Genomic DNA, 23,991 nt, shown 5'->3' with positions numbered 1-23,991 from the left:
AACGAGCTTAAACGGCATCTGAAACGGTCCCGAACCGACTTCGTCTGTTCGTCACGTCGTAGCCAGCGGAACGTGCTTTCCGTGGCCAGGAAAATCGCCGAATTTCGACATCGGCGTGCCAAGTTACGGTCCGGCGAGCCAAAACTGCTGCGTTTGTCGCACGCCGCGGCTCGTGTCGGGTGCCGGCGCTGCGGCGCGCAAGGCGAGGGTGAAAGGGAAGCAGAAGACCTCGATGGATCAGATACGGTGTGTTGCGGGAAGTGAAAAGAAGGTCGGAGGTTGGTGCCGACGACAAAAAAGCGCCGAAGGCAAAAAGAGAGTGCAACACGAGGACTTCCCAGGAGGTCACCCATGCCAGTACTACTCTCGCCCAAGCACGCTTAACTTCGGAGTTCTGATGGGATCCGGTGCTTTAGTGCTGGTATGATCGCACCCGTTACATGTTGCGCGAAAAAATGCTCTTATGCCTCACGCGGGAGCCGTGGGGGCCGCAACGCACAAACCGACTAGCCGTCATAGAAACGCCCGAAATGAGCTTAAACGGCATCTGAAACGGTCCCGAACCGACTTCGTCTGTTCGTCACGTCGTAGCCAGCGGAACGAGCTTTCCGTGGCCAGGAAAATCGCCGAATTTCGACATCGGCGTGCCAAGTTACGGTCCGGAGAGCCGGAACTGCTGCGTTTGTCGCACGCCGCGGCTCGTGTCGGGTGCGGGCGCTGCGGCGCGCAAAGCGAGGGTGAAAGGGAAGCAGAAGACCTCGATGGATCAGATACGGTGTGTTGCGGTAAGTGAAAAGAAGGTCGGAGGTTGGTGCCGACGACAAAAAAGCGCCGAAGGCAAAAAGAGAGTGCAACACGAGGACTTCCCAGGAGGTCACCCATCCCAGTACTACTCTCGCCCAAGCACGCTTAACTTCAGAGTTCTGATGGGATCCGGTGCTTTAGTGCTGGTATGATCGCACCCGTTACATGTTGCGCGAAAAAATGCTCTTATGCCTCACGCGGGAGCCGTGGGGGCCGCAACGCACAAACCGACTAGTCATCATAGAAACGCCCGAAATGATCTTAAACGGCATCTAAAACGGTCCCGAACCGACTTCGTCTGTTCGTCACGTCGTAGCCAGCGGAACGAGCTTTCCGTGGCCAGGAAAATCGCCGAATTTCGACATCGGCGTGCCAAGTTACGGTCTGGCGAGCCGGAACTGCTGCGTTTGTCGCACGCCGCGGCTCGTGTCGGGTGCCGGCGCTGCGGCGCGCAAGGCGAGGGTGAAAGGGAAGCAGAAGACCTCGATGGATCAGATACGGTGTGTTGCGGGAAGTGAAAAGAAGGTCGGAGGTTGGTGCCGACGACAAAAAAGCGCCGAAGGCAAAAAGAGAGTGCAACACGAGGACTTCCCAGGAGGTCACCCATCCCAGTACTACTCTCGCCCAAGCACGCTTAACTTCAGAGTTCTGATGGGATCCGGTGCTTTAGTGCTAGTGTGATCGCACCCGTTACATGTTGCGCGAAAAAATGCTCTTATGCCTCACGCGGGAGCCGTGGGGGCCGCAACGCACGAACCGACTAGCCGTCATAAAAACGGCCCCGAAAAACGCCCGAAATGAGCTTAAACGGCATCCGAAACGGTCCCGAACCGACTTCGTCTGTTCGTCACGTCGTAGCCAGCGGAACGTGCTTTCCGTGGGCAGGAAAATCGCCGAATTTCGACATCGGCGTGCCAAGTTACGGTCCGGCGAGCCGGAACTGCTGCGTTTGTCGCACGCCGCGGCTCGTGTCGGGTGCCAGCGCTGCGGCGCGCAAGGCGAGGGTGAAAGGGAAGCAGAAGACCTCGATGGATCAGATACGGTGTGTTGCGGGAAGTGAAAAGAAGGTCGGAGGTTGGTGCCGACGACAAAAAAGCGCCGAAGGCAAAAAGAGAGTGCAACACAAGGACTTCCCAGGAGGTCACCCATCCCAGTACTACTCTCGCTCAAGCACGCTTAACTTCAGAGTTCTGATGGGATCCGGTGCTTTAGTGCTGGTATGATCGCACCCGTTACATATTGCGCGAAAAAATGCTCTTATGCCTCACGCGGGAGCCGTGGGGGCCGCAACGCACGAACCGACTAGCTGTCATAAAAACGGCCCCGAAAAACGCCCGAAACTAGCTTAAACGGCATCCGAAACGGTCCTGAACCGACTTTGTCTGTTCGCCACGTCGTAGCCAGCGGAACGAGCTTTCCGTGGCCACGAAAATCATCGAATTTCGACATCGGCGTGCCAAGTTACAGTCCGGAGAGCCGGAACTGCTGCTTTTGTCGCACGCCGCGGCTCGTGTCGGGTGCGGGCGCTGCGGCGCGCAAGGCGAGGGTGAAAGGGAAGCAGAAGACCTTGATGGATCAGATACGGTGTGTTGCGGTAAGTGAAAAGAAGGTCGGAGGTTGGTGCCGACGACAAAAAAGCGCCGAAGGTAAATAGAGAGTGCAACACGAGGACTTCCCAGGAGGTCACCCATTCCAGTACTACTCTCGCCCAAGCACGCTTAACTTCGGAGTTCTGATGGGATCCGGTGCTTTAGTGCTGGTATGATCGCACACGTTACATGTTGCGCGAAAAAATGCTCTAGTGCCTCACGCGGGAGCCGTGGGGGCCGCAACGCACGAACCGACTAGCCGTCATAGAAACGGCCCCGAAAAACGACTGAAACTAGCTTAAACGGCATCCGAAACGGTCCCGAACCGACTTCATCTGTTCGCCATGTCGTAGCCAGCGGAACGAGCTTTCCGTGGCCACAAAAATCGCCGAATTCCGACATCGGCGTGCCAAGTTACGGTCCGGCGAGCCGGAACTGCTGCTTTTGTCGCACGCCGCGGCTCGTGTCGGGTGTCGGCGCTGCGGCGCGCAAGGCGAGGGTGAAAGGGAAGCAGAAGACCTCGATGGATCAGATACGGTGTGTTGCGGTAAGTGAAAAGAAGGTCGGAGGTTGGTGCCGACGACAAAAAAGCGTCGAAGGCAAAAAGAGAGTGCAACACGAGGACTTCCCAGGAGGTCACCCATCCCAGTACTACTCTCGCCCAAGCACGCTTAACTTCGGAGTTCTGATGGGATCCGGTTCTTTAGAACTGGTATGATCGCACCCGTTACACGTTGCGCGAAAAAATGCTCTTATGCCTCACGCGGGAGCCGTGGGGGCCGCAACGCACGAACCGACTAGCCGTCATAGAAACGACCCCGAAAAACGACCGAAACGAGCTTAAACGGCATTCGAAACGGTCCCGAACCGTCTTTGTCTGTTCGCCACGTCGTAGCCAGCGGAGCGAGCTTTCCGTGGCCACGAAAATCGCCGAATTCCGACATCGGCGTGCCAAGTTACGGTCCGGAGAGCCGGAACTGCTGCTTTTGTCGCACGCCGCGGCTCGTGTCGGGTGCCGGCGCTGCGGCGCGCAAGGCGAGGGTGAAAGGGAAGCAGAAGACCTCGATGGATCAGATACGGTGTGTTGCGGGAAGTGAAAAGAAGGTCGGAGGTTGGTGCCGACGACAAAAAAGCGCCGAAGGCAAAAAGAGAGTGCAACACGAGGACTTCCCAGGAGGTCACCCATCCCAGTACTACTCTCGCCCAAGCACGCTTAACTTTGGAGTTCTGATGGAATCCGGTGCTTTAGTGCTGGTATGATCGCACCCGTTACATGTTGCGAGAAAAAATGCTCTTATGCCTCACGCGGGAGCCGTGGGGGCCGCAACGCACAAACCGACTAGCCGTCATAGAAACGCCCCGAAAAACGCCCGAAACGAGCTTAAACGGCATCTGAAACGGTCCCGAACCGACTTCGTCTGTTCGTCACGTCGTAGCCAGCGGAACGTGCTTTCCGTGGCCAGGAAAATCGCCGAATTTCGACATCGGCGTGCCAAGTTACGGTCCGGCGAGCCAAAACTGCTGCGTTTGTCGCACGCCGCGGCTCGTGTCGGGTGCCGGCGCTGCGGCGCGCAAGGCGAGGGTGAAAGGGAAGCAGAAGACCTCGATGGATCAGATACGGTGTGTTGCGGGAAGTGAAAAGAAGGTCGGAGGTTGGTGCCGACGACAAAAAAGCGCCGAAGGCAAAAAGAGAGTGCAACACGAGGACTTCCCAGGAGGTCACCCATGCCAGTACTACTCTCGCCCAAGCACGCTTAACTTCGGAGTTCTGATGGGATCCGGTGCTTTAGTGCTGGTATGATCGCACCCGTTACATGTTGCGCGAAAAAATGCTCTTATGCCTCACGCGGGAGCCGTGGGGGCCGCAACGCACAAACCGACTAGCCGTCATAGAAACGCCCGAAATGAGCTTAAACGGCATCTGAAACGGTCCCGAACCGACTTCGTCTGTTCGTCACGTCGTAGCCAGCGGAACGAGCTTTCCGTGGCCAGGAAAATCGCCGAATTTCGACATCGGCGTGCCAAGTTACGGTCCGGAGAGCCGGAACTGCTGCGTTTGTCGCACGCCGCGGCTCGTGTCGGGTGCGGGCGCTGCGGCGCGCAAAGCGAGGGTGAAAGGGAAGCAGAAGACCTCGATGGATCAGATACGGTGTGTTGCGGTAAGTGAAAAGAAGGTCGGAGGTTGGTGCCGACGACAAAAAAGCGCCGAAGGCAAAAAGAGAGTGCAACACGAGGACTTCCCAGGAGGTCACCCATCCCAGTACTACTCTCGCCCAAGCACGCTTAACTTCAGAGTTCTGATGGGATCCGGTGCTTTAGTGCTGGTATGATCGCACCCGTTACATGTTGCACGAAAAAATGCTCTTATGCCTCACGCGGGCGCCGTGGGGGCCGCAACGCACAAACCGACTAGCCGTCATAGAAACGGCCCCGAAAAATGCCCGAAACGAGCTTAAACGGCATCTGAAACGGTCCCGAACCGACTTCGTCTGTTCGCCACGTCGTAGCCAGTGGAACGAGCTTTCCGTGGCCACCAAAATCGCCGAATTCCGACATCGGCGTGCCAAGTTACGGTCCGGCGACCCGGAACTGCTGCGTTTGTCGCACGCCGCGGCTCGTGTCGGGTGCTGGCGCTGCGGCGCGCAAGGCGAGGGTGAAAGGGAAGCAGAAGACCTCGATGGATCAGATACGGTGTGTTGCGGGAAGTGAAAAGAAGGTCGGAGGTTGGTGCCGACGACAAAAAAGTGCCGAAGGCAAAAAGAGAGTGCAACACGAGGACTTCCCAGGAGGTCACCCATCCCAGTACTACTCTCGCCCAAGCACGCTTAACTTCGGAGTTCTGATGGGATCCGGTGCTTTAGTGCTGGTATGATCGCACCCGTTACATGTTGCGCGAAAAAATGCTCTTATGCCTCACGCGGGAGCCGTGGGGGCCGCAACGCACGAACCAACTAGCCGTCATAGAAACGGCCCCGAAAACGCTCGAAACGAGCTTAAACGGCATCCGAAACGGTCCCGAACCGACTTTGTCTGTTCGCCACGTCGTAGCCAGCGGAACGAGCTTTCCGTGGCCACGAAAATCGCCGAATTCCGACATCGGCGTGCCAAGTTACGGTCCGGCGACCCGGAACTGCTGCGTTTGTCGCACGCCGCGGCTCGTGTCGGGTGCCGGCGCTGCGGCGCGCAAGGCGAGGGTGAAAGGGAAGCAGAAGACCTCGATGGATCAGATACGGTGTGTTGCGGGAAGTGAAAAGAAGGTCGAAGGTTGGTGCCGACGACAAAAGAGCGCCGAAGGCAAAAAGAGAGTGCAACACGAGGACTTCCCAGGAGGTCACCCATCCCAGTACTACTCTCGCCCAAGCACGCTTAACTTCGGAGTTCTGATGGGATCCGGTGCTTTAGTGCTGGTATGATCGCACCCGTTACATGTTGCGCGAAAAAATGCTCTTATGCCTCACGCGGGAGCCGTGGGGGCCGCAACGCACGAACCGACTAGCCGTCATAGAAACGGCCCCGAAAAACGCCCGAAACGAGCTTAAACGGCATCCGAAACGGTCCCGAACTGACTCTGTCTGTTCGCCACGTCGTAGCCAGCGGACCGAGCTTTCCGTGGCCACGAAAATCGCCGAATTCCGACATCGGCGTGCCAAGTTACGGTCCGGCGACCCGGAACTGCTGCGTTTGTCGCACGCCGCGGCTCGTGTCGGGTGCCGGCGCTGCGGCGCGCAAGGCGAGGGTGAAAGGGAAGCAGAAGACCTCGATGGATCAGATACGGTGTGTTGCGGGAAGTGAAAAGAAGGTCGGAGGTTGGTGCCGACGACAAAAAAGCGCCGAAGGTAAAAAGAGAGTGCAACACGAGGACTTCCCAGGAGGTCACCCATCCCAGTACTACTCTCGCCCAAGCACGCTTAACTTCGGAGTTCTGATGGGATCCGGTGCTTTAGTGCTGGTATGATCGCACCCGTTACATGTTGCGCGAAAAAATGCTCTTATACCTTACGCGGGAGCCGTGGGGGCCGCAACGCACGAACCGACTAGCCGTCATAGAAACGGCCGCGAAAAACGCCCGAAACGAGCTTAAACGGCATCCGAAACGGTCCCGAACCGACTTCGTCTGTTCGCCACGTCGTAGCCAGCGGAACGAGCTTTCCGTGGCCACGAAAATCGCCGAATTTCGACATCGGCGTGCCAAGTTACGGTCCGGCGACCCGGAACTGCTGCGTTTGTCGCACGCCGCGGCTCGTGTCGGGTGCCGGCGCTGCGGCGCGCACGGCGAGGGTGAAAGGGAAGCAGAAGACCTCGATGGATCAGATACGGTGTGTTGCGGGAATGTGAAAAGAAGGTCGGAGGTTGGTGCCGACGACAAAAAAGCGCCGAAGGCAAAAAGAGAGTGCAACACGAGGACTTCCCAGGAGGTCACCCATCCCAGTACTACTCTCGCCCAAGCACGCTTAACTTCGGAGTTCTGATGGGATCCGGTGCTTTAGTGCTGGTATGATCGCACCCGTTACATGTTGCGCGAAAAAATGCTCTTATGCCTCACGCGGGAGCCGTGGGGGCCGCAACGCACGAACCGACTAGCCGTCATAGAAACGGCCCCGAAAAATGCCCGAAACGAGCTTAAACGGCATCCGAAACGGTCCCGAACCAACTTCGTCTGTTCGCCACGTCGTAGCCAGCGGAACGAGCTTTCCGTGGCCACGAAAATCGCCGAATTCCGACATCGGCGTGCCAAGTTACGGTCCGGCGACCCGGAACTGCTGCGTTTGTCGCACGCCGCGGCTCGTGTCGGGTGCCGGCGCTGCGGCGCGCAAGGCGAGGGTGATAGGGAAGCAGAAGACCTCGATGGATCAGATACGGTGTGTTGCGGGAAGTGAAAAGAAGGTCGAAGGTTGGTGCCGACGACAAAAAAGCGCCGAAGGCAAAAAGAGAGTGCAACACGAGGACTTCCCAGGAGGTCACCCATCCCAGTACTACTCTCGCCCAAGCACGCTTAACTTCGGAGTTCTGATGGGATCCGGTGCTTTAGTGCTGGTATGATCGCACCCGTTACATGTTGCGCGAAAAAATTCTCTTATGCCTCACGCGGGAGCCGTGGGGGCCGCAACGCACGAACCGACTAGCCGTCATAGAAACGGCCCCGAAAAACGCCCGAAACGAGCTTAAACGGCATCCGAAACGGTCCCGAACCGACTTCGTCTGTTCGCCACGTCGTAGCCAGCGGAACGAGCTTTCCGTGGCCACGAAAATCGCCGAATTCCGACATCGGCGTGCCAAGTTACGGTCCGGCGACCCGGAACTGCTGCGTTTGTCGCACGCCGCGGCTCGTGTCGGGTGCCGGCGCTGCGGCGCGCAAGGCGAGGGTGAAAGGGAAGCAGAAGACCTCGATGGATCAGATACGGTGTGTTGCGGGAAGTGAAAAGAAGGTCGAAGGTTGGTGTCGACGACAAAAAAGCGCCGAAGGCAAAAAAAGAGTGCAACACGAGGACTTCCCAGGAGGTCACCCATCCCAGTACTACTCTCACCCAAGCACGCTTAACTTCGGAGTTCTGATGGGATCCGGTGCTTTAGTGCTGGTATGATTGCACCCGTTACATGTTGCGCGAAAAAATGCTCTTATGCCTCACGCGGGAGCCGTGGGGGCCGCAACGCACGAACCGACTAGCCGTCATAGAAACGGCCCCGAAAAACGCCCGAAACGAGCTTAAACGGCATCCGAAACGTTCCCGAACCGACTTTGTCTGTTCGCCACGTCGTAGCCAGCGGAACGAGCTTTCCGTGGCCACGAAAATCGCCGAATTCCGACATCGGCGTGCCAAGTTACGGTCCGGCGACCCGGAACTGCTGCGTTTGTCGCACGCCGCGGCTCGTGTCGGGTGCCGGCGCTGCGGCGCGCAAGGCGAGGGTGAAAGGGAAGCAGAAGACCTCGATGGATCAGATACGGTGTGTTGCGGGAAGTGAAAAGAAGGTCGGAGGTTGGTGCCGACGACAAAAAAGCGCCGAAGGTAAAAAGAGAGTGCAACACGAGGACTTCCCAGGAGGTCACCCATCCCAGTACTACTCTCGCCCAAGCACGCTTAACTTCGGAGTTCTGATGGGATCCGGTGCTTTAGTGCTGGTATGATCGCACCCGTTACATGTTGCGCGAAAAAATGCTCTTATGCCTCACGCGGGAGCCGTGGGGGCCGCAACGCACGAACCGACTAGCCGTCATAGAAACGGCCCCGAAAAATGCCCGAAACGAGCTTAAACGGCATCCGAAACGGTCCCGAACCAACTTCGTCTGTTCGCCACGTCGTAGCCAGCGGAACGAGCTTTCCGTGGCCACGAAAATCGCCGAATTCCGACATCGGCGTGCCAAGTTACGGTCCGGCGACCCGGAACTGCTGCGTTTGTCGCACGCCGCGGCTCGTGTCGGGTGCCGGCGCTGCGGCGCGCAAGGCGAGGGTGAAAGGGAAGCAGAAGACCTCGATGGATCAGATACGGTGTGTTGCGGGAAGTGAAAAGAAGGTCGAAGGTTGGTGCCGACGACAAAAAAGCGCCGAAGGCAAAAAGAGAGTGCAACACGAGGACTTCCCAGGAGGTCACCCATCCCAGTACTACTCTCGCCCAAGCACGCTTAACTTCGGAGTTCTGATGGGATCCGGTGCTTTAGTGCTGGTATGATCGCACCCGTTACATGTTGCGCGAAAAAATGCTCTTATGCCTCACGCGGGAGCCGTGGGGGCCGCAACGCACGAACCGACTAGCCGTCATAGAAACGGCCCCGAAAAATGCCCGAAACGAGCTTAAACGGCATCCGAAACGGTCCCGAACCAACTTCGTCTGTTCGCCACGTCGTAGCCAGCGGAACGAGCTTTCCGTGGCCACGAAAATTGCCGAATTCCGACATCGGCGTGCCAAGTTACGGTCCGGCGACCCGGAACTGCTGCGTTTGTCGCACGCCGCGGCTCGTGTCGGGTGCCGGCGCTGCGGCGCGCAAGGCGAGGGTGAAAGGGAAGCAGAAGACCTCGATGGATCAGATACGGTGTGTTGCGGGAAGTGAAAAGAAGGTCGAAGGTTGGTGCCGACGACAAAAAAGCGCCGAAGGCAAAAAGAGAGTGCAACACGAGGACTTCCCAGGAGGTCACCCATCCCAGTACTACTCTCGCCCAAGCACGCTTAACTTCGGAGTTCTGATGGGATCCGGTGCTTTAGTGCTGGTATGATCGCACCCGTTACATGTTGCGCGAAAAAATTCTCTTATGCCTCACGCGGGAGCCGTGGGGGCCGCAACGCACGAACCGACTAGCCGTCATAGAAACGGCCCCGAAAAACGCCCGAAACGAGCTTAAACGGCATCCGAAACGGTCCCGAACCGACTTTGTCTGTTCGCCACGTCGTAGCCAGCGGAACGAGCTTTCCGTGGCCACGAAAATCGCCGAATTCCGACATCGGCGTGCCAAGTTACGGTCCGGCGACCCGGAACTGCTGCGTTTGTCGCACGCCGCGGCTCGTGTCGGGTGCCGGCGCTGCGGCGCGCAAGGCGAGGGTGAAAGGGAAGCAGAAGACCTCGATGGATCAGATACGGTGTGTTGCGGGAAGTGAAAAGAAGGTCGAAGGTTGGTGTCGACGACAAAAAAGCGCCGAAGGCAAAAAAAGAGTGCAACACGAGGACTTCCCAGGAGGTCACCCATCCCAGTACTACTCTCGCCCAAGCACGCTTAACTTCGGAGTTCTGATGGGATCCGGTGCTTTAGTACTGGTATGATTGCACCCGTTACATGTTGCGCGAAAAAATGCTCTTATGCCTCACGCGGGAGCCGTGGGGGCCGCAACGCACGAACCGACTAGCCGTCATAGAAACGGCCCCGAAAAACGCCCGAAACGAGCTTAAACGGCATCCGAAACGTTCCCGAACCGACTTTGTCTGTTCGCCACGTCGTAGCCAGCGGAACGAGCTTTCCGTGGCCACGAAAATCGCCGAATTCCGACATCGGCGTGCCAAGTTACGGTCCGGCGACCCGGAACTGCTGCGTTTGTCGCACGCCGCGGCTCGTGTCGGGTGCCGGCGCTGCGGCGCGCAAGGCGAGGGTGAAAGGGAAGCAGAAGACCTCGATGGATCAGATACGGTGTGTTGCGGGAAGTGAAAAGAAGGTCGGAGGTTGGTGCCGACGACAAAAAAGCGCCGAAGGTAAAAAGAGAGTGCAACACGAGGACTTCCCAGGAGGTCACCCATCCCAGTACTACTCTCGCCCAAGCACGCTTAACTTCGGAGTTCTGATGGGATCCGGTGCTTTAGTGCTGGTATGATCGCACCCGTTACATGTTGCGCGAAAAAATGCTCTTATGCCTCACGCGGGAGCCGTGGGGGCCGCAACGCACGAACCGACTAGCCGTCATAGAAACGGCCCCGAAAAATGCCCGAAACGAGCTTAAACGGCATCCGAAACGGTCCCGAACCAACTTCGTCTGTTCGCCACGTCGTAGCCAGCGGAACGAGCTTTCCGTGGCCACGAAAATCGCCGAATTCCGACATCGGCGTGCCAAGTTACGGTCCGGCGACCCGGAACTGCTGCGTTTGTCGCACGCCGCGGCTCGTGTCGGGTGCCGGCGCTGCGGCGCGCAAGGCGAGGGTGAAAGGGAAGCAGAAGACCTCGATGGATCAGATACGGTGTGTTGCGGGAAGTGAAAAGAAGGTCGAAGGTTGGTGCCGACGACAAAAAAGCGCCGAAGGCAAAAAGAGAGTGCAACACGAGGACTTCCCAGGAGGTCACCCATCCCAGTACTACTCTCGCCCAAGCCCGCTTAACTTCGGAGTTCTGATGGGATCTGGTGCTTTAGTGCTGGTATGATCGCACCCGTTACATGTTGCGCGAAAAAATTCTCTTATGCCTCACGCGGGAGCCGTGGGGGCCGCAACGCACGAACCGACTAGCCGTCATAGAAACGGCCCCGAAAAACGCCCGAAACGAGCTTAAACGGCATCCGAAACGGTCCCGAACCAACTTCGTCTGTTCGCCACGTTGTAGCCAGCGGAACGAGCTTTCCGTGGCCACGAAAATCGCCGAATTCCGACATCGGCGTGCCAAGTTACGGTCCGGCGACCCGGAACTGCTGCGTTTGTCGCACGCCGCGGCTCGTGTCGGGTGCCGGCGCTGCGGCGCGCAAGGCGAGGGTGATAGGGAAGCAGAAGACCTCGATGGATCAGATACGGTGTGTTGCGGGAAGTGAAAAGAAGGTCGAAGGTTGGTGCCGACGACAAAAAAGCGCCGAAGGCAAAAAGAGAGTGCAACACGAGGACTTCCCAGGAGGTCACCCATCCCAGTACTACTCTCGCCCAAGCACGCTTAACTTCGGAGTTCTGATGGGATCCGGTGCTTTAGTGCTGGTATGATCGCACCCGTTACATGTTGCGCGAAAAAATTCTCTTATGCCTCACGCGGGAGCCGTGGGGGCCGCAACGCACGAACCGACTAGCCGTCATAGAAACGGCCCCGAAAAACGCCCGAAACGAGCTTAAACGGCATCCGAAACGGTCCCGAACCGACTTCGTCTGTTCGCCACGTCGTAGCCAGCGGAACGAGCTTTCCGTGGCCACGAAAATCGCCGAATTCCGACATCGGCGTGCCAAGTTACGGTCCGGCGACCCGGAACTGCTGCGTTTGTCGCACGCCGCGGCTCGTGTCGGGTGCCGGCGCTGCGGCGCGCAAGGCGAGGGTGAAAGGGAAGCAGAAGACCTCGATGGATCAGATACGGTGTGTTGCGGGAAGTGAAAAGAAGGTCGAAGGTTGGTGTCGACGACAAAAAAGCGCCGAAGGCAAAAAAAGAGTGCAACACGAGGACTTCCCAGGAGGTCACCCATCCCAGTACTACTCTCACCCAAGCACGCTTAACTTCGGAGTTCTGATGGGATCCGGTGCTTTAGTGCTGGTATGATTGCACCCGTTACATGTTGCGCGAAAAAATGCTCTTATGCCTCACGCGGGAGCCGTGGGGGCCGCAACGCACGAACCGACTAGCCGTCATAGAAACGGCCCCGAAAAACGCCCGAAACGAGCTTAAACGGCATCCGAAACGTTCCCGAACCGACTTTGTCTGTTCGCCACGTCGTAGCCAGCGGAACGAGCTTTCCGTGGCCACGAAAATCGCCGAATTCCGACATCGGCGTGCCAAGTTACGGTCCGGCGACCCGGAACTGCTGCGTTTGTCGCACGCCGCGGCTCGTGTCGGGTGCCGGCGCTGCGGCGCGCAAGGCGAGGGTGAAAGGGAAGCAGAAGACCTCGATGGATCAGATACGGTGTGTTGCGGGAAGTGAAAAGAAGGTCGGAGGTTGGTGCCGACGACAAAAAAGCGCCGAAGGTAAAAAGAGAGTGCAACACGAGGACTTCCCAGGAGGTCACCCATCCCAGTACTACTCTCGCCCAAGCACGCTTAACTTCGGAGTTCTGATGGGATCCGGTGCTTTAGTGCTGGTATGATCGCACCCGTTACATGTTGCGCGAAAAAATGCTCTTATGCCTCACGCGGGAGCCGTGGGGGCCGCAACGCACGAACCGACTAGCCGTCATAGAAACGGCCCCGAAAAATGCCCGAAACGAGCTTAAACGGCATCCGAAACGGTCCCGAACCAACTTCGTCTGTTCGCCACGTCGTAGCCAGCGGAACGAGCTTTCCGTGGCCACGAAAATCGCCGAATTCCGACATCGGCGTGCCAAGTTACGGTCCGGCGACCCGGAACTGCTGCGTTTGTCGCACGCCGCGGCTCGTGTCGGGTGCCGGCGCTGCGGCGCGCAAGGCGAGGGTGAAAGGGAAGCAGAAGACCTCGATGGATCAGATACGGTGTGTTGCGGGAAGTGAAAAGAAGGTCGAAGGTTGGTGCCGACGACAAAAAAGCGCCGAAGGCAAAAAGAGAGTGCAACACGAGGACTTCCCAGGAGGTCACCCATCCCAGTACTACTCTCGCCCAAGCACGCTTAACTTCGGAGTTCTGATGGGATCCGGTGCTTTAGTGCTGGTATGATCGCACCCGTTACATGTTGCGCGAAAAAATGCTCTTATGCCTCACGCGGGAGCCGTGGGGGCCGCAACGCACGAACCGACTAGCCGTCATAGAAACGGCCCCGAAAAACGCCCGAAACGAGCTTAAACGGCATCCGAAACGGTCCCGAACCAACTTCGTCTGTTCGCCACGTCGTAGCCAGCGGAACGAGCTTTCCGTGGCCACGAAAATCGCCGAATTCCGACATCGGCGTGCCAAGTTACGGTCCGGCGACCCGGAACTGCTGCGTTTGTCGCACGCCGCGGCTCGTGTCGGGTGCCGGCGCTGCGGCGCGCAAGGCGAGGGTGAAAGGGAAGCAGAAGACCTCGATGGATCAGATACGGTGTGTTGCGGGAAGTGAAAAGAAGGTCGAAGGTTGGTGCCGACGACAAAAAAGCGCCGAAGGCAAAAAGAGAGTGCAACACGAGGACTTCCCAGGAGGTCACCCATCCCAGTACTACTCTCGCCCAAGCACGCTTAACTTCGGAGTTCTGATGGGATCCGGTGCTTTAGTGCTGGTATGATCGCACCCGTTACATGTTGCGCGAAAAAATTCTCTTATGCCTCACGCGGGAGCCGTGGGGGCCGCAACGCACGAACCGACTAGCCGTCATAGAAACGGCCCCGAAAAACGCCCGAAACGAGCTTAAACGGCATCCGAAACGGTCACGAACCGACTTCGTCTGTTCGCCACGTCGTAGCCAGCGGAACGAGCTTTCCGTGGCCACGAAAATCGCCGAATTCCGACATCGGCGTGCCAAGTTACGGTCCGGCGACCCGGAACTGCTGCGTTTGTCGCACGCCGCGGCTCGTGTCGGGTGCCGGCGCTGCGGCGCGCAAGGCGAGGGTGAAAGGGAAGCAGAAGACCTCGATGGATCAGATACGGTGTGTTGCGGGAAGTGAAAAGAAGGTCGAAGGTTGGTGTCGACGACAAAAAAGCGCCGAAGGCAAAAAAAGAGTGCAACACGAGGACTTCCCAGGAGGTCACCCATCCCAGTACTACTCTCGCCCAAGCACGCTTAACTTCGGAGTTCTGATGGGATCCGGTGCTTTAGTGCTGGTATGATTGCACCCGTTACATGTTGCGCGAAAAAATGCTCTTATGCCTCACGCGGGAGCCGTGGGGGCCGCAACGCACGAACCGACTAGCCGTCATAGAAACGGCCCCGAAAAACGCCCGAAACGAGCTTAAACGGCATCCGAAACGTTCCCGAACCGACTTTGTCTGTTCGCCACGTCGTAGCCAGCGGAACGAGCTTTCCGTGGCCACGAAAATCGCCGAATTCCGACATCGGCGTGCCAAGTTACGGTCCGGCGACCCGGAACTGCTGCGTTTGTCGCACGCCGCGGCTCGTGTCGGGTGCCGGCGCTGCGGCGCGCAAGGCGAGGGTGAAAGGGAAGCAGAAGACCTCGATGGATCAGATACGGTGTGTTGCGGGAAGTGAAAAGAAGGTCGGAGGTTGGTGCCGACGACAAAAAAGCGCCGAAGGTAAAAAGAGAGTGCAACACGAGGACTTCCCAGGAGGTCACCCATCCCAGTACTACTCTCGCCCAAGCACGCTTAACTTCGGAGTTCTGATGGGATCCGGTGCTTTAGTGCTGGTATGATCGCACCCGTTACATGTTGCGCGAAAAAATGCTCTTATGCCTCACGCGGGAGCCGTGGGGGCCGCAACGCACGAACCGACTAGCCGTCATAGAAACGGCCCCGAAAAATGCCCGAAACGAGCTTAAACGGCATCCGAAACGGTCCCGAACCAACTTCGTCTGTTCGCCACGTCGTAGCCAGCGGAACGAGCTTTCCGTGGCCACGAAAATCGCCGAATTCCGACATCGGCGTGCCAAGTTACGGTCCGGCGACCCGGAACTGCTGCGTTTGTCGCACGCCGCGGCTCGTGTCGGGTGCCGGCGCTGCGGCGCGCAAGGCGAGGGTGAAAGGGAAGCAGAAGACCTCGATGGATCAGATACGGTGTGTTGCGGGAAGTGAAAAGAAGGTCGAAGGTTGGTGCCGACGACAAAAAAGCGCCGAAGGCAAAAAGAGAGTGCAACACGAGGACTTCCCAGGAGGTCACCCATCCCAGTACTACTCTCGCCCAAGCCCGCTTAACTTCGGAGTTCTGATGGGATCTGGTGCTTTAGTGCTGGTATGATCGCACCCGTTACATGTTGCGCGAAAAAATTCTCTTATGCCTCACGCGGGAGCCGTGGGGGCCGCAACGCACGAACCGACTAGCCGTCATAGAAACGGCCCCGAAAAACGCCCGAAACGAGCTTAAACGGCATCCGAAACGGTCCCGAACCGACTTCGTCTGTTCGCCACGTCGTAGCCAGCGGAACGAGCTTTCCGTGGCCACGAAAATCGCCGAATTCCGACATCGGCGTGCCAAGTTACGGTCCGGCGACCCGGAACTGCTGCGTTTGTCGCACGCCGCGGCTCGTGTCGGGTGCCGGCGCTGCGGCGCGCAAGGCGAGGGTGAAAGGGAAGCAGAAGACCTCGATGGATCAGATACGGTGTGTTGCGGGAAGTGAAAAGAAGGTCGAAGGTTGGTGTCGACGACAAAAAAGCGCCGAAGGCAAAAAAAGAGTACAACACGAGGACTTCCCAGGAGGTCACCCATCCCAGTACTACTCTCGCCCAAGCACGCTTAACTTCGGAGTTCTGATGGGATCCAGTGCTTTAGTGCTGGTATGATTGCACCCGTTACATGTTGCGCGAAAAAATGCTCTTATGCCTCACGCGGGAGCCGTGGGGGCCGCAACGCACGAACCGACTAGCCGTCATAGAAACGGCCCCGAAAAACGCCCGAAACGAGCTTAAACGGCATCCGAAACGTTCCCGAACCGACTTTGTCTGTTCGCCACGTCGTAGCCAGCGGAACGAGCTTTCCGTGGCCACGAAAATCGCCGAATTCCGACATCGGCGTGCCAAGTTACGGTCCGGCGACCCGGAACTGCTGCGTTTGTCGCACGCCGCGGCTCGTGTCGGGTGCCGGCGCTGCGGCGCGCAAGGCGAGGGTGAAAGGGAAGCAGAAGACCTCGATGGATCAGATACAGTGTGTTGCGGGAAGTGAAAAGAAGGTCGGAGGTTGGTGCCGACGACAAAAAAGCGCCGAAGGCAAAAAGAGAGTGCAACACGAGGACTTTCCAGGAGGTCACCCATCCCAGTACTAGTCTCGCCCAAGCACGCTTAACTTCGGAGTTCTGATGGGATCCGGTGCTTTAGTGCTGGTATGATCGCACCCGTTACATGTTGCGCGAAAAAATGCTCTTATGCCTCACGCGGGAGCCGTGGGGGCCGCAACGCACAAACCGACTAGCCGTCATAGAAACGCCCGAAATGAGCTTAAACGGCATCTGAAACGGTCCCGAACCGACTTCGTCTGTTCGTCACGTCGTAGCCAGCGGAACGAGCTTTTCGTGGCCAGGAAAATCGCCGAATTTCGACATCGGCGTGCCAAGTTACGGTCCGGCGAGCCGGAACTGCTGCGTTTGTCGCACGCCGCGGCTCGTGTCGGGTGCCGGCGCTGCGGCGCGCAAGGCGAGGGTGAAAGGGAAGCAGAAGACCTCGATGGATCAGATACGGTGTGTTGCGGGAAGTGAAAAGAAGGTCGGAGGTTGGTGCCGACGACAAAAAAGCGCCGAAGGCAAAAAGAGAGTGCAACACGAGGACTTCCCAGGAGGTCACCCATCCCAGTACTACTCTCGCCCAAGCACGCTTAACTTCAGAGTTCTGATGGGATCCGGTGCTTTAGTGCTAGTGTGATCGCACCCGTTACATGTTGCGCGAAAAAATGCTCTTATGCCTCACGCGGGAGCCGTGGGGGCCGCAACGCACGAACCGACTAGCCGTCATAAAAACGGCCCCGAAAAACGCCCGAAATGAGCTTAAACGGCATCTGAAACGGTCCCGAACCGACTTCGTCTGTTCGTCACGTCGTAGCCAGCGGAACGAGCTTTCCGTGGCCAGGAAAATCGCCGAATTTCGACATCGGCGTGCCAAGTTACGGTCCGGCGAGCCAGAACTGCTGCTTTTGTCGCACGCCGCGGCTCGTGTCGGGTGCCGGCGCTGCGGCGTGCAAGGCGAGGGTGAAAGGGAAGCAGAAGACCTCGATGGATCAGATACGGTGTGTTGCGGGAAGTGAAAAGAAGGTCGGAGGTTGGTGCCGACGATAAAAAGCGCCGAAGGCAAAAAGAGAGTGCAACACGAGGACTTCCCAGGAGGTCACCCATCCCAGTACTACTCTCGCCCAAGCACGCTTAACTTCAGAGTTCTAATGGGATCCGGTGCTTTAGTGCTAGTGTGATCGCACCCGTTACATGTTGCGCGAAAAAATGCTCTTATGCCTCACGCGGGAGCCGTGGGGGCCGCAACGCACGAACCGACTAGCCGTCATAAAAACGGCCTCGAAAAACGCCCGAAATGAGCTTAAACGGCATCCGAAACGGTCCCGAACCGACTTCGTCTGTTCGCCACGTCGTAGCCAGCGGAACGAGCTTTCCGTGGCCACGAAAATCGCCGAATTCCGACATCGGTGTGCCAAGTTACAGTCCGGAGAGCCGGAACTGCTGCTTTTGTCGCACGCCGCGGCTCGTGTCGGGTGCGGGCGCTGCGGCGCGCAAGGCGAGGGTGAAAGGGAAGCAGAAGACCTTGATGGATCAGATACGGTGTGTTGCGGTAAGTGAAAAGAAGGTCGGAGGTTGGTGCCGACGACAAAAAAGCGCCGAAGGTAAATAGAGAGTGCAACACGAGGACTTCCCAGGAGGTCACCCATTCCAGTACTACTCTCGCCCAAGCACGCTTAACTTCGGAGTTCTGATGGGATCCGGTGCTTTAGTGCTGCTATGATCGCACACGTTACATGTTGCGCGAAAAAATGCTCTTATGCCTCACGCGGGAGCCGTGGGGGCCGCAACGCACGAACCGACTAGCCGTCATAGAAACGGCCCCGAAAAACGACTGAAACTAGCTTAAACGGCATCCGAAACGGTCCCGAACCGACTTCGTCTGTTCGCCACGTCGTAGCCAGCGGAACGAGCTTTCCGTGGCCACGAAAATCGCCGAATTCCGACATCGGTGTGCCAAGTTACAGTCCGGAGAGCCGAAACTGCTGCTTTTGTCGCACGCCGCGGCTCGTGTCGGGTGCGGGCGCTGCGGCGCGCAAGGCGAGGGTGAAAGGGAAGCAGAAGACCTTGATGGATCAGATACGGTGTGTTGCGGTAAGTGAAAAGAAGGTCGGAGGTTGGTGCCGACGACAAAAAAGCGCCGAAGGTAAATAGAGAGTGCAACACGAGGACTTCCCAGGAGGTCACCCATTCCAGTACTACTCTCGCCCAAGCACGCTTAACTTCGGAGTTCTGATGGGATCCGGTGCTTTAGTGCTGCTATGATCGCACACGTTACATGTTGCGCGAAAAAATGCTCTTATGCCTCACGCGGGAGCCGTGGGGGCCGCAACGCACGAACCGACTAGCCGTCATAGAAACGGCCCCGAAAAACGACTGAAACTAGCTTAAACGGCATCCGAAACGATCCCGAACCGACTTCGTCTGTTCGCCACGTCGTAGCCAGCGGAACGAGCTTTCCGTGGCCACGAAAATCGCCGAATTCCGACATCGGTGTGCCAAGTTACAGTCCGGAGAGCCGGAACTGCTGCTTTTGTCGCACGCCGCGGCTCGTGTCGGGTGCGGGCGCTGCGGCGCGCAAGGCGAGGGTGAAAGGGAAGCAGAAGACCTTGATGGATCAGATACGGTGTGTTGCGGTAAGTGAAAAGAAGGTCGGAGGTTGGTGCCGACGACAAAAAAGCGCCGAAGGTAAATAGAGAGTGCAACACGAGGACTTCCCAGGAGGTCACCCATTCCAGTACTACTCTCGCCCAAGCACGCTTAACTTCGGAGTTCTGATGGGATCCGGTGCTTTAGTGCTGCTATGATCGCACACGTTACATGTTGCGCGAAAAAATGCTCTTATGCCTCACGCGGGAGCCGTGGGGGCCGCAACGCACGAACCGACTAGCCGTCATAGAAACGGCCCCGAAAAACGACTGAAACTAGCTTAAACGGCATCCGAAACGGTCCCGAACCGACTTCGTCTGTTCGCCACGTCGTAGCCAGCGGAACGAGCTTTCCGTGGCCACGAAAATCGCCGAATTCCGACATCGGTGTGCCAAGTTACAGTCCGGAGAGCCGAAACTGCTGCTTTTGTCGCACGCCGCGGCTCGTGTCGGGTGCGGGCGCTGCGGCGCGCAAGGCGAGGGTGAAAGGGAAGCAGAAGACCTTGATGGATCAGATACGGTGTGTTGCGGTAAGTGAAAAGAAGGTCGGAGGTTGGTGCCGACGACAAAAAAGCGCCGAAGGTAAATAGAGAGTGCAACACGAGGACTTCCCAGGAGGTCACCCATTCCAGTACTACTCTCGCCCAAGCACGCTTAACTTCGGAGTTCTGATGGGATCCGGTGCTTTAGTGCTGCTATGATCGCACACGTTACATGTTGCGCGAAAAAATGCTCTTATGCCTCACGCGGGAGCCGTGGGGGCCGCAACGCACGAACCGACTAGCCGTCATAGAAACGGCCCCGAAAAACGACTGAAACTAGCTTAAACGGCATCCGAAACGGTCCCGAACCGACTTCGTCTGTTCGCCACGTCGTAGCCAGCGGAACGAGCTTTCCGTGGCCACGAAAATCGCCGAATTCCGACATCGGTGTGCCAAGTTACAGTCCGGAGAGCCGGAACTGCTGCTTTTGTCGCACGCCGCGGCTCGTGTCGGGTGCGGGCGCTGCGGCGCGCAAGGCGAGGGTGAAAGGGAAGCAGAAGACCTTGATGGATCAGATACGGTGTGTTGCGGTAAGTGAAAAGAAGGTCGGAGGTTGGTGCCGACGACAAAAAAGCGCCGAAGGTAAATAGAGAGTGCAACACGAGGACTTCCCAGGAGGTCACCCATTCCAGTACTACTCTCGCCCAAGCACGCTTAACTTCGGAGTTCTGATGGGATCCGGTGCTTTAGTGCTGGTATGATCGCACACGTTACATGTTGCGCGAAAAAATGCTCTTATGCCTCACGCGGGAGCCGTGGGGGCCGCAACGCACGAACCGACTAGCCGTCATAGAAACGGCCCCGAAAAATGACTGAAACTAGCTTACACGGCATCCGAAACGGTCCCGAACCGACTTCGTCTGTTCGCCACGTCGTAGCCAGCGGAACGAGCTTTCCGTGGCCACAAAAATCGCCGAATTCCGACATCGGCGTGCCAAGTTACGGTCCGGCGAGCCGGAACTGCTGCTTTTGTCGCACGCCGCGGCTCGTGTCGGGTGTCGGCGCTGCGGCGCGCAAGGCGAGGGTGAAAGGGAAGCAGAAGACCTCGATGGATCAGATACGGTGTGTTGCGGTAAGTGAAAAGAACGTCGGAGGTTGGTGCCGACCACAAAAAAGCGTCGAAGGCAAAAAGAGAGTGCAACACGAGGACTTCCCAGGAGGTCACCCATTCCAGTACTACTCTCGCCCAAGCACGCTTAACTTCGAAGTTCTGATGGGATCCGGTTCTTTAGAACTGGTATGATCGCACCCGTTACATGTTGCGCGAAAAAATGCTCTTATGCCTCACGCGGGAGCCGTGGGGGCCGCAACGCACGAACCGACTAGCCGTCATAGAAACGACCCCGAAAAACGACCGAAACAAGCTTAAACGGCATCCGAAACGGTCCCGAACCGACTTTGTCTGTTAGCCACGTCGTAGCCAGCGGAACGAGCTTTCCGTGGCCACGAAAATCGCCGAATTCCGACATCGGCGTGCCAAGTTACGGTCCGGAGAGCCGGAACTGCTGCTTTTGTCGCACGCCGCGGCTCGTGTCGGGTGCCGGCGCTGCGGCGCGCAAGGCGAGGGTGAAAGGGAAGCAGAAGACCTCGATGGATCAGATACGGTGTGTTGCGGGAAGTGAAAAGAAGGTCGGAGGTTGGTGCCGACGACAAAAAAGCGCCGAAGGCAAAAAGAGAGTGCAACACGAGGACTTCCCAGGAGGTCACCCATCCCAGTACTACTCTCGCCCAAGCACGCTTAACTTCGGAGTTCTAATGGAATCCGGTGCTTTAGTGCTGGTATGATCGCACCCGTTACATGTTGCGCGAAAAAATGCTCTTATGCCTCACGCGGGAGCCGTGGGGGCCGCAACGCACAAACCGACTAGCCGTCATAGAAACGCCCCGAAAAACGCCCGAAACGAGCTTAAACGGCATCTGAAACGGTCCCGAACCGACTTCGTCTGTTCGTGACGTCGTAGCCAGCGGAACGTGCTTTCCGTGGCCAGGAAAATCGCCGAATTTCGACATCGGCGTGCCAAGTTACGGTCCGGCGAGCCGGAACTGCTGCGTTTGTCGCACGCCGCGGCTCGTGTCGGGTGCCGGCGCTGCGGCGCGCAAGGCGAGGGTGAAAGGGAAGCAGAAGACCTCGAAGGATCAGATACGGTGTGTTGCGGGAAGTGAAAAGAAGGTCGGAGGTTGGTGCCGACGACAAAAAAGCGCCGAAGGCAAAAAGAGAGTGCAACACAAGGACTTCCCAGGAGGTCACCCATCCCAATACTACTCTTGCTCAAGCACGCTTAACTTCAGAGTTCTGATGGGATCCGGTGCTTTAGTGCTGGTATGATCGCACCCGTTACATGTTGCGCGAAAAAATGCTCTTATGCCTCACGCGGGCGCCGTGGGGGCCGCAACGCACAAACCGACTAGCCGTCATAGAAACGCCCGAAATGAGCTTAAACGGCATCTGAAACGGTCCCGAACCGACTTCGTCTGTTCGTCACGTCGTAGCCAGCGGAACGAGCTTTCCGTGGCCAGGAAAATCGCCGAATTTCGACATCGGCGTGCCAAGTTACGGTCCGGCGAGCCGGAACTGCTGCGTTTGTCGCACGCCGCGGCTCGTGTCGGGTGCCGGCGCTGCGGCGTGCAAGGCGAGGGTGAAAGGGAAGCAGAAGACCTCGATGGATCAGATACGGTGTGTTGCGGGAAGTGAAAAGAAGGTCGGAGGTTGGTGCCGACGACAAAAAAGCGCCGAAGGCAAAAAAAGAGTGCAACACGAGGACTTCCCAGGAGGTCACCCATCCCAGTACTACTCTCGCCCAAGCACGCTTAACTTCAGAGTTCTGATGGGATCCGGTGCTTTAGTGCTAGTGTGATCGCACCCGTTACATGTTGCGCGAAAAAATGCTCTTATGCCTCACGCGGGAGCCGTGGGGGCCGCAACGCACGAACCGACTAGCCGTCATAAAAACGGCCCCGAAAAACGCCCGAAATGAGCTTAAACGGCATCCGAAACGGTCCCGAACCGACTTCGTCTGTTCGTCACGTCGTAGCCAGCAGAACGTGCTTTCCGTGGGCAGGAAAATCGCCGAATTTCGACATCGGCGTGCCAAGTTACGGTCCGGCGAGCCGGAACTGCTGCGTTTGTCGCACGCCGCGGCTCGTGTCGGGTGCCGGCGCTGCGGCGCGCAAGGCGAGGGTGAAAGGGAAGCAGAAGACCTCGATGGATCAGATACGGTGTGTTGCGGGAAGTGAAAAGAAGGTCGGAGGTTGGTGCCGACGACAAAAAAGCGCCGAAGGCAAAAAGAGAGTGCAACACAAGGACTTCCCAGGAGGTCACCCATCCCAGTACTACTCTCGCTCAAGCACGCTTAACTTCAGAGTTCTGATGGGATCCGGTGCTTTAGTGCTGGTATGATCGCACCCGTTACATGTTGCGCGAAAAAATGCTCTTATGCCTCACGCGGGAGCCGTGGGGGCCGCAACGCACAAACCGACTAGTCATCATAGAAACGCCCGAAATGATCTTAAACGGCATCTAAAACGGTCCCGAACCGACTTCGTCTGTTCGTCACGTCGTAGCCAGCGGAACGAGCTTTCCGTGGCCAGGAAAATCGCCGAATTTCTACATCGGCGTGCCAAGTTACGGTCTGGCGAGCCGGAACTGCTGCGTTTGTCGCACGCCGCGGCTCGTGTCGGGTGCCGGCGCTGCGGCGCGCAAGGCGAGGGTGAAAGGGAAGCAGAAGACCTCGATGGATCAGATACGGTGTGTTGCGGGAAGTGAAAAGAAGGTCGGAGGTTGGTGCCGACGACAAAAAAGCGCCGAAGGCAAAAAGAGAGTGCAACACGAGGACTTCCCAGGAGGTCACCCATCCCAGTACTACTCTCGCCCAAGCACGCTTAACTTCAGAGTTCTAATGGGATCCGGTGCTTTAGTGCTAGTGTGATCGCACCCGTTACATGTTGCGCGAAAAAATGCTCTTATGCCTCACGCGGGAGCCGTGGGGGCCGCAACGCACGAACCGACTAGCCGTCATAAAAACGGCCCCGAAAAACGCCCGAAATGAGCTTAAACGGCATCCGAAACGGTCCCGAACCGACTTCGTCTGTTCGCCACGTCGTAGCCAGCGGAACGAGCTTTCCGTGGCCACGAAAATCGCCGAATTCCGACATCGGTGTGCCAAGTTACAGTCCGGAGAGCCGGAACTGCTGCTTTTGTCGCACGCCGCGGCTCGTGTCGGGTGCGGGCGCTGCGGCGCGCAAGGCGAGGGTGAAAGGGAAGCAGA

General features: G+C 57.8%; 44 non-coding genes across 44 annotated transcripts; all 44 read right to left on the bottom strand.

The window, feature by feature from the left end:
- Positions 1-316: 316 nt before the first annotated feature.
- Positions 317-435, bottom strand: LOC149850790 (5S ribosomal RNA). Its single transcript, XR_016426831.1, has one exon. It is a non-coding gene; the product is annotated as a 5S ribosomal RNA (ribosomal RNA).
- A 410-nt stretch (positions 436-845) lies between these two features.
- LOC149850789 (5S ribosomal RNA) lies at positions 846-964 on the bottom strand. The gene has a single exon (XR_016426864.1). It is a non-coding gene; the product is annotated as a 5S ribosomal RNA (ribosomal RNA).
- Positions 965-1,374: 410 nt separating this feature from the next.
- LOC149850788 (5S ribosomal RNA) lies at positions 1,375-1,493 on the bottom strand. The gene has a single exon (XR_016435153.1). It is a non-coding gene; the product is annotated as a 5S ribosomal RNA (ribosomal RNA).
- A 423-nt stretch (positions 1,494-1,916) lies between these two features.
- LOC149850787 (5S ribosomal RNA) lies at positions 1,917-2,035 on the bottom strand. Its single transcript, XR_016437919.1, has one exon. It is a non-coding gene; the product is annotated as a 5S ribosomal RNA (ribosomal RNA).
- Positions 2,036-2,458: 423 nt separating this feature from the next.
- Positions 2,459-2,577, bottom strand: LOC149850786 (5S ribosomal RNA). Its single transcript, XR_016426711.1, has one exon. It is a non-coding gene; the product is annotated as a 5S ribosomal RNA (ribosomal RNA).
- Positions 2,578-3,000: 423 nt separating this feature from the next.
- On the bottom strand, positions 3,001-3,119 carry LOC149850785 (5S ribosomal RNA). Its single transcript, XR_016436372.1, has one exon. It is a non-coding gene; the product is annotated as a 5S ribosomal RNA (ribosomal RNA).
- Positions 3,120-3,542: 423 nt separating this feature from the next.
- Positions 3,543-3,661, bottom strand: LOC149850784 (5S ribosomal RNA). Its single transcript, XR_016434029.1, has one exon. It is a non-coding gene; the product is annotated as a 5S ribosomal RNA (ribosomal RNA).
- A 422-nt stretch (positions 3,662-4,083) lies between these two features.
- Positions 4,084-4,202, bottom strand: LOC149850783 (5S ribosomal RNA). The gene has a single exon (XR_016426828.1). It is a non-coding gene; the product is annotated as a 5S ribosomal RNA (ribosomal RNA).
- Positions 4,203-4,612: 410 nt separating this feature from the next.
- On the bottom strand, positions 4,613-4,731 carry LOC149850782 (5S ribosomal RNA). Its single transcript, XR_016426863.1, has one exon. It is a non-coding gene; the product is annotated as a 5S ribosomal RNA (ribosomal RNA).
- Positions 4,732-5,154: 423 nt separating this feature from the next.
- On the bottom strand, positions 5,155-5,273 carry LOC149850781 (5S ribosomal RNA). Its single transcript, XR_016434641.1, has one exon. It is a non-coding gene; the product is annotated as a 5S ribosomal RNA (ribosomal RNA).
- A 422-nt stretch (positions 5,274-5,695) lies between these two features.
- LOC149850780 (5S ribosomal RNA) lies at positions 5,696-5,814 on the bottom strand. The gene has a single exon (XR_016434626.1). It is a non-coding gene; the product is annotated as a 5S ribosomal RNA (ribosomal RNA).
- Positions 5,815-6,237: 423 nt separating this feature from the next.
- Positions 6,238-6,356, bottom strand: LOC149850779 (5S ribosomal RNA). Its single transcript, XR_016434609.1, has one exon. It is a non-coding gene; the product is annotated as a 5S ribosomal RNA (ribosomal RNA).
- A 424-nt stretch (positions 6,357-6,780) lies between these two features.
- On the bottom strand, positions 6,781-6,899 carry LOC149850778 (5S ribosomal RNA). Its single transcript, XR_016434598.1, has one exon. It is a non-coding gene; the product is annotated as a 5S ribosomal RNA (ribosomal RNA).
- Positions 6,900-7,322: 423 nt separating this feature from the next.
- Positions 7,323-7,441, bottom strand: LOC149850777 (5S ribosomal RNA). Its single transcript, XR_016434572.1, has one exon. It is a non-coding gene; the product is annotated as a 5S ribosomal RNA (ribosomal RNA).
- Positions 7,442-7,864: 423 nt separating this feature from the next.
- On the bottom strand, positions 7,865-7,983 carry LOC149850776 (5S ribosomal RNA). The gene has a single exon (XR_016427171.1). It is a non-coding gene; the product is annotated as a 5S ribosomal RNA (ribosomal RNA).
- Positions 7,984-8,406: 423 nt separating this feature from the next.
- On the bottom strand, positions 8,407-8,525 carry LOC149850775 (5S ribosomal RNA). The gene has a single exon (XR_016434545.1). It is a non-coding gene; the product is annotated as a 5S ribosomal RNA (ribosomal RNA).
- Positions 8,526-8,948: 423 nt separating this feature from the next.
- LOC149850774 (5S ribosomal RNA) lies at positions 8,949-9,067 on the bottom strand. The gene has a single exon (XR_016434477.1). It is a non-coding gene; the product is annotated as a 5S ribosomal RNA (ribosomal RNA).
- A 423-nt stretch (positions 9,068-9,490) lies between these two features.
- LOC149850773 (5S ribosomal RNA) lies at positions 9,491-9,609 on the bottom strand. Its single transcript, XR_016434460.1, has one exon. It is a non-coding gene; the product is annotated as a 5S ribosomal RNA (ribosomal RNA).
- A 423-nt stretch (positions 9,610-10,032) lies between these two features.
- Positions 10,033-10,151, bottom strand: LOC149850772 (5S ribosomal RNA). Its single transcript, XR_016426861.1, has one exon. It is a non-coding gene; the product is annotated as a 5S ribosomal RNA (ribosomal RNA).
- Positions 10,152-10,574: 423 nt separating this feature from the next.
- LOC149850771 (5S ribosomal RNA) lies at positions 10,575-10,693 on the bottom strand. The gene has a single exon (XR_016434442.1). It is a non-coding gene; the product is annotated as a 5S ribosomal RNA (ribosomal RNA).
- Positions 10,694-11,116: 423 nt separating this feature from the next.
- Positions 11,117-11,235, bottom strand: LOC149850770 (5S ribosomal RNA). Its single transcript, XR_016434314.1, has one exon. It is a non-coding gene; the product is annotated as a 5S ribosomal RNA (ribosomal RNA).
- A 423-nt stretch (positions 11,236-11,658) lies between these two features.
- Positions 11,659-11,777, bottom strand: LOC149850769 (5S ribosomal RNA). The gene has a single exon (XR_016434414.1). It is a non-coding gene; the product is annotated as a 5S ribosomal RNA (ribosomal RNA).
- A 423-nt stretch (positions 11,778-12,200) lies between these two features.
- LOC149850768 (5S ribosomal RNA) lies at positions 12,201-12,319 on the bottom strand. Its single transcript, XR_016427170.1, has one exon. It is a non-coding gene; the product is annotated as a 5S ribosomal RNA (ribosomal RNA).
- Positions 12,320-12,742: 423 nt separating this feature from the next.
- On the bottom strand, positions 12,743-12,861 carry LOC149850767 (5S ribosomal RNA). The gene has a single exon (XR_016434387.1). It is a non-coding gene; the product is annotated as a 5S ribosomal RNA (ribosomal RNA).
- A 423-nt stretch (positions 12,862-13,284) lies between these two features.
- Positions 13,285-13,403, bottom strand: LOC149850766 (5S ribosomal RNA). Its single transcript, XR_016434370.1, has one exon. It is a non-coding gene; the product is annotated as a 5S ribosomal RNA (ribosomal RNA).
- Positions 13,404-13,826: 423 nt separating this feature from the next.
- On the bottom strand, positions 13,827-13,945 carry LOC149850765 (5S ribosomal RNA). The gene has a single exon (XR_016434346.1). It is a non-coding gene; the product is annotated as a 5S ribosomal RNA (ribosomal RNA).
- Positions 13,946-14,368: 423 nt separating this feature from the next.
- Positions 14,369-14,487, bottom strand: LOC149850764 (5S ribosomal RNA). The gene has a single exon (XR_016435698.1). It is a non-coding gene; the product is annotated as a 5S ribosomal RNA (ribosomal RNA).
- Positions 14,488-14,910: 423 nt separating this feature from the next.
- LOC149850763 (5S ribosomal RNA) lies at positions 14,911-15,029 on the bottom strand. The gene has a single exon (XR_016434312.1). It is a non-coding gene; the product is annotated as a 5S ribosomal RNA (ribosomal RNA).
- A 423-nt stretch (positions 15,030-15,452) lies between these two features.
- On the bottom strand, positions 15,453-15,571 carry LOC149850762 (5S ribosomal RNA). The gene has a single exon (XR_016434311.1). It is a non-coding gene; the product is annotated as a 5S ribosomal RNA (ribosomal RNA).
- Positions 15,572-15,994: 423 nt separating this feature from the next.
- Positions 15,995-16,113, bottom strand: LOC149850761 (5S ribosomal RNA). Its single transcript, XR_016433734.1, has one exon. It is a non-coding gene; the product is annotated as a 5S ribosomal RNA (ribosomal RNA).
- A 423-nt stretch (positions 16,114-16,536) lies between these two features.
- LOC149850760 (5S ribosomal RNA) lies at positions 16,537-16,655 on the bottom strand. The gene has a single exon (XR_016433554.1). It is a non-coding gene; the product is annotated as a 5S ribosomal RNA (ribosomal RNA).
- Positions 16,656-17,065: 410 nt separating this feature from the next.
- On the bottom strand, positions 17,066-17,184 carry LOC149850759 (5S ribosomal RNA). The gene has a single exon (XR_016435152.1). It is a non-coding gene; the product is annotated as a 5S ribosomal RNA (ribosomal RNA).
- A 422-nt stretch (positions 17,185-17,606) lies between these two features.
- Positions 17,607-17,725, bottom strand: LOC149850758 (5S ribosomal RNA). Its single transcript, XR_016425771.1, has one exon. It is a non-coding gene; the product is annotated as a 5S ribosomal RNA (ribosomal RNA).
- A 423-nt stretch (positions 17,726-18,148) lies between these two features.
- LOC149850757 (5S ribosomal RNA) lies at positions 18,149-18,267 on the bottom strand. Its single transcript, XR_016433857.1, has one exon. It is a non-coding gene; the product is annotated as a 5S ribosomal RNA (ribosomal RNA).
- Positions 18,268-18,690: 423 nt separating this feature from the next.
- LOC149850756 (5S ribosomal RNA) lies at positions 18,691-18,809 on the bottom strand. The gene has a single exon (XR_016433851.1). It is a non-coding gene; the product is annotated as a 5S ribosomal RNA (ribosomal RNA).
- Positions 18,810-19,232: 423 nt separating this feature from the next.
- LOC149850755 (5S ribosomal RNA) lies at positions 19,233-19,351 on the bottom strand. The gene has a single exon (XR_016433850.1). It is a non-coding gene; the product is annotated as a 5S ribosomal RNA (ribosomal RNA).
- A 423-nt stretch (positions 19,352-19,774) lies between these two features.
- Positions 19,775-19,893, bottom strand: LOC149850754 (5S ribosomal RNA). Its single transcript, XR_016433848.1, has one exon. It is a non-coding gene; the product is annotated as a 5S ribosomal RNA (ribosomal RNA).
- A 423-nt stretch (positions 19,894-20,316) lies between these two features.
- LOC149850753 (5S ribosomal RNA) lies at positions 20,317-20,435 on the bottom strand. Its single transcript, XR_016426710.1, has one exon. It is a non-coding gene; the product is annotated as a 5S ribosomal RNA (ribosomal RNA).
- Positions 20,436-20,858: 423 nt separating this feature from the next.
- Positions 20,859-20,977, bottom strand: LOC149850752 (5S ribosomal RNA). The gene has a single exon (XR_016426352.1). It is a non-coding gene; the product is annotated as a 5S ribosomal RNA (ribosomal RNA).
- Positions 20,978-21,400: 423 nt separating this feature from the next.
- Positions 21,401-21,519, bottom strand: LOC149850751 (5S ribosomal RNA). Its single transcript, XR_016427219.1, has one exon. It is a non-coding gene; the product is annotated as a 5S ribosomal RNA (ribosomal RNA).
- Positions 21,520-21,941: 422 nt separating this feature from the next.
- LOC149850750 (5S ribosomal RNA) lies at positions 21,942-22,060 on the bottom strand. Its single transcript, XR_016425868.1, has one exon. It is a non-coding gene; the product is annotated as a 5S ribosomal RNA (ribosomal RNA).
- A 410-nt stretch (positions 22,061-22,470) lies between these two features.
- Positions 22,471-22,589, bottom strand: LOC149850749 (5S ribosomal RNA). Its single transcript, XR_016435150.1, has one exon. It is a non-coding gene; the product is annotated as a 5S ribosomal RNA (ribosomal RNA).
- Positions 22,590-23,012: 423 nt separating this feature from the next.
- LOC149850748 (5S ribosomal RNA) lies at positions 23,013-23,131 on the bottom strand. Its single transcript, XR_016437908.1, has one exon. It is a non-coding gene; the product is annotated as a 5S ribosomal RNA (ribosomal RNA).
- Positions 23,132-23,541: 410 nt separating this feature from the next.
- Positions 23,542-23,660, bottom strand: LOC149850747 (5S ribosomal RNA). The gene has a single exon (XR_016425769.1). It is a non-coding gene; the product is annotated as a 5S ribosomal RNA (ribosomal RNA).
- Positions 23,661-23,991: the final 331 nt, after the last annotated feature.

The sequence above is a fragment of the Nuphar pumila genome, chromosome 1 (assembly GCF_984573655.1).
Source record: "Nuphar pumila chromosome 1, dmNupPumi1.hap1.1, whole genome shotgun sequence".
NCBI classification, from domain to species: domain Eukaryota; kingdom Viridiplantae; phylum Streptophyta; class Magnoliopsida; order Nymphaeales; family Nymphaeaceae; genus Nuphar; species Nuphar pumila.
The sequence above is the reverse complement of the archived record's forward strand: the minus strand, read 5'-3'. Positions and strand labels throughout refer to the sequence as shown.